The following is a 5,063-nucleotide window of genomic DNA, read 5'->3' on the forward strand; positions in this document are numbered from 1 at the left end:
TTTACCAGAAAACAGATAAATAGTTTATATGGACACATATTTTTCATACCAAAGTCAGGACACAGGGCTGGCAAATATGAGAGAGTTTATGGGACAAAGAGGTGAACACTTTCAGCTGAGGGTGCCTTGGGAAATCCGGGTCACAGAGTCAATGAAAAGTGAAGAGGTTGGGAAATGGCAAAGTCAGACAACTAAGTAAAGGGGAAATAAGCTGTTGATCCTACAAGCCCTGCTTATCTTTTGTGATTGATGTGCATAATTTGCAAACCAATATCCTTTCTTTTTTCAAATTAACTGAACTCCTATTTTATTGGTGGAAATATGCCTAGCTACAAAAGGCATTTCCCAGCCTCCCTTTCAGCTATGAGTAGCCATGTGACGCAGTTCTGGACAATGAGATGTAAGCAGAATTTCCTGGGAGGGGCTTCTGAGAAATTCTTTGAAAGGAGCAGAATTAGCCTCTCTTCATCCTTTCCCTCTTTTCAGCTGAAACACTGACTCAAATTTTGATATGAAGGAACAGTCTTGGCACAAGGCGGCAGCATGAGAAGGGAAGACACCTGCAAAGGAAGAGTGAAGATGAGGGAAAAATTAGAAAGAACCTAGATCCTTGAGGGCATTGGAGTGTTACCATTCATTCTTTGACTGCCAAACTCTGGACTCATTTTATGTGACAAAAATGAAGCCCCTGAATGGTTTAGGTTGCTATTTTTATGGTTTTCTTTCCAGCTGACCCCAACTTTAACATAGATCTCTTAATGAGAGCTGTTGTTTTGCATATTACCAAATTCTTCTATGCAATGTCTGAGAGCAGGAACTGTCACCACTAATAGGATCTCTGCTCTACCCCATTCAGAATATAAATCTTCTGGAGTAGATATCAAATGAATTTGGTGCTTGTCATTTTGGTTTCTTTCCTACTGAAAATGACAGCCCAGTGGCTAAGAGACCGTACTGTGGACTTCATGTGTAACAACCACTTAGTCGCCATCAGCTTGTGTAATCTCTGGCAGCTCTCTTAAACTTTTTGTACCTCTGTTTCCTCATAAACTAAATGGGGTTAACAATACCTATCTCATACGACTGTTCTGAAAATTGAATGAGATACGTTGTGTATACAATTTAGCATGGTTCCTGGCTCATAAATACTTAGCAGTAAATGGTGATTATCATTTCAATTTGGTTTTTTCTAAAGCTTTGCAAATTGTAAAGAGTTATACAAGTATATTATTCTTCCGATTATAACTGGGCCAGTTATTAAGCTATTGCCTTTCAGCTCCAAACCATCTTTCTAGATTCAGCTCAGCAATGTTGGGGCTAGGACTCTGCAAACCACATCCAGCTTTGCCGCCAGTTCCCTTTTCCTCTTCCATCAGGGGGCACTAGAGGGAGATGGCCAGGCTGGAGGAGGAAGCCACGTTCCTTCCCGTCTGCTTCCTGTTGGCTTCTGAGCTCTTCCTGTTCCTATGAGCTGTGCTCCAGCAGTGCTTTTCCATCCTGCGGCGGCAGTTCCTTCCTGAAGTCAGAAGTGAATCCAGTTTGCAGTTCCTCTGACACTTTCAAATATTGTGCTTCATTTCAGTCACTGGCACCAGTCACACCTCCTTTTTGTTTATATATTTATGTGTGCATGCATTTATTTATTTTTCACACTTCTCCATCAGATTTATTTATTTATTATTTTGAAAGGAATGGATTTTGAGAAGAAAAAAACATGGGGAATAGATAAAAATTACAAATGTAGGCTGCTTTGCTAATTGTTTTATAACCACAAGAAATTAGAATACCCTGTTCAAAGCAAGACAATGAAATCTCAAAGAGCTAGGTGTTCCTTTAGGCGAGGATGAAGATTTCAGTCTCAGGTATTTGGAATTCAGGCTGCAGTCCTTGTTTTTGGATAGATCACCGGGTGTGTGGTACAGTCCATGTTTCTAACCGGATCTGAATGGAAGAATGGCCACTTGGCTCAGGTAGAAGTAGATCAAGTGTTTAGTTACAGGGGTCGCGTAAGTACCGAAGTTCCTTCTGCGATGCTGTGCCAGGTTGGCTTGTACTTGTCAAATGTCCTTCTCAGTGTTATATTTCTCCAACACCTGGGTAGCACACTCCACCAAGCCCGTTGCATCTCCTCCGACACATCTGCATTTTTGATCACGGCCTTTCGGGTACACGTGGTTACCATGGAGCAGAGGCTGCCTCACCCTGCGGGGCCCCTCCTCCAGGCTACTAAGTTTCAGTAATTCCAGCTTCTTTGTTCCTCAGCCCTAGGGATGTTAGCGGTTTCCTGCAGTTGCTACCTCTGTGCCAGAGCCAGCTCATATTGGCTTGCAGAGTCTATTGTTAAATTTTCAGGAATTTTGCAAGTGAGATGGTAAACTGCTGGTAGCTGGAAATCTGCCATGCTGGGAGTATTTACACCATGAAAATTGGCAAATGCTACAAATCAGATTTCCCCAACCAGAGATCTGGTTGTAAACACTTAGCAGCCCACCACTAATTAGAGTTCTCCTTTTACTCCTTCGGTTACCTAGTTAATTACTTTGTATCTAGTTAAGAATACTTTATATTCATTTCTCTCTATTCAGTTAACTGGTGTGGTTTCTGTATCCTGGATTAACCCTGAATGATACATTACCTTCTAGAGTTGTGCCTCTATCAATCCCAGTTGTACTCCAGGAAAACTGGACAAAAAACCAGATATCTTCTTTAAAAAGCGCCTAACACCTAGAATTTTATAATCAATTAACATGAGTTGTGTTACTAACATTAGTTAACATCAATAACCTGAGTTGCTGCTGGTTCAGAGACTCCAGTAGTCGTGTGGAAAGCTATCTTGCCTGTTTTAGGATACAGTTTGTAAATCTTTTTCTGTATAGAAGGGAAGGAGATATAGCCAATAACCACATTTTGCTGAGCAAGGAGGATGGCATGTTTCTTGAAAAAAACAAATAAATAAAATCTTGTTCTCAACATGTTAGGCTAAAAGGAAAAACATTTCCTATTCTGGCACTTGTATAGATTGGGTCAGATTTCTAAAAAGCAAGGTATATTCGATATCTCTGATTCCTTAAGATATACGCTGTGGCTCTTGATAACTATATACTTTCTGTTAAGGTTTTCAAGCTCCATTTTAACTGCATAATTTTGCTTATTCGACTTGGAGCAGCCTTCCGTTGGCTCTCCAAAGCTTTGATCTTACTCAACATGTGTATGAGACTCCACAAAGTTATATTCTGAAAAAAGATGCCAACTTTCCAACATAATTTCAAAATAACTTGTAAGAAAAAGCAAACTTTTCACACAAATCCTATATTTAAAGATGCCTTCCTTCCAATAACATTCATTAAGCGACCATCTGTTTGCCTTTGATTATCATCTGGACCACTAATAAGCGAGTTTAATCTGAACAGTGTTATTTGCACGCTACTTCTAAATTTAGTGCCTTTCAAAGAAGTCAGCAAGGCTGGTCTCCAGGAAATATTGCCTTTGACGTAACATCTGGTTTTCAGGGAATTTCTATGTAGTGCCCAACTGGCGGGTGGACCAAAGGGCAAAGAGAAATCAAGTGACTTGCCCAGAGTCACGTAATGAGTTAATGACTTAACCTGGGTTACCTGCAGTTTCTATCTGTGGCTAAAAGTCCTAGCCTGCTTTTTTCTATTCTGTATGTTATGTAGATACTGAACATGTAGACATAGCTATTTCCTTCCCTGCATTCACGAATGGATAAATGTGTGTATCCGTAAGACTGGTTATAGATTTATTGATATTTATTTGCATCTTTCTATTTGGTGTTTCCTCTCTATATTTTGAGAAGAAAGGAAAATTTCCTGCATTATCCTCCCCTTTAGTAAAAACAATTATTGGAAGTAACAGTGAATTGTTATTGACTGCAAAATCTTCTCTAGAAGTGAACTGACCTTCTTCCTTGCAAGGGAAGTGGAAGGTTAAACTGTATGGACAACTCACTTTATTTGAGGGAAACTGAAAGCCATCATCACAGGCATCATCAACGTTCAGCCTTTCTCCCTTCTCTTTTGTCTTCTCTATTTTTCTCTCCTTTCTCCTTCCCTGGGCTGGAGATCACAGAGCTGTCAACACCTTAAATGCATGATTATAAAGAAAGTTCAAGGTTATGAGGCTTTATTATAAAAGCAATTCTTTTTGTTACTTTACTGAGTCAATACGTTTTATAATTGATATGTGATTTTAATATCCTTGTACTAATTATAGCATAATATATTCAATCTAATTAGTGAGCTTTAAAGGTATTTTCACATTTAAGGTTTATTTTAATCGTCTCAGGTTTATATTATAAAACTGTTTGTATTTTATGTATGCTTAGAATTGTTTTTCCATAACCTAAAGGACCACTCCAATTTTTGTACAGCGAAGCATAACTTAATATCTTATAAATTAAAAACATTTTAATCTGACAAATTGGGGTTGAAGTCTCAGCTCTACTGGCTATGTGACTGTGGGCAACTCACTAGATCTTTCTAACCTTCAATGTCCTCATCTGAAATACCTATCTCATAACATTGAGAGAATGAAATGAGATTATATTTAAAGCTGTTAGCACAGTGCTCTGATATACATTGAAAGTTCAGGAAATAGTCATCAATTTTCTTTCTTGTTCTTTTTTTTTTTTTTCTATAAAGTACATTAGTCTTCTGGGCTTCCCTGGTGGCGCAGTGGTTGAGAGTCTGCCTGCCGATACAGGGGACACGGGTTTGTGCCCCGGTCCGGGAATATCCCACATGCCGCGGAGCGGCTGGGCCCGTGAGCCATGGCCGCTGAGCCTGCACGTCCGGAGCCTGTGCTCCGCAACGGAGACGCCACAGCAGTGAGAGGCCCGTGTACCGAAAAAAAAAAAAAAAAAAAAAGTACATTAGTCTCCTGTGCTTGTTTTTGCCTGACTCTTAGAGATTTTATGAAAATCACAATCACATAGTGGAGTGAGAGAGGATCTTCGGAAACTGAGAAACCTGGATTAGAAGATTAAATGAAATGGTGTGTTAGCGACTTTTGCGTTTGGCTGGACAAGATCCATTCCCTTTGCT

The 5,063-nt window shown here is 39.7% G+C and overlaps 1 pseudogene; it reads right to left on the reverse strand.

Moving 5' to 3' along the window:
* Window positions 1–1,682: 1,682 nt before the first annotated feature.
* LOC149749121 (dynein light chain 1, cytoplasmic pseudogene) lies at window positions 1,683–2,681 on the reverse strand (annotated as a pseudogene).
* Between the last annotated feature and the right edge of the window lie 2,382 nt (window positions 2,682–5,063).

Source organism: Delphinapterus leucas, chromosome 5 (assembly GCF_059928025.1).
Source record: "Delphinapterus leucas isolate spDelLeu-1000000601 "Yukka" chromosome 5, BTC_Dleu_Yukka2, whole genome shotgun sequence".
NCBI classification, from domain to species: Eukaryota; Metazoa; Chordata; class Mammalia; order Artiodactyla; family Monodontidae; genus Delphinapterus; species Delphinapterus leucas.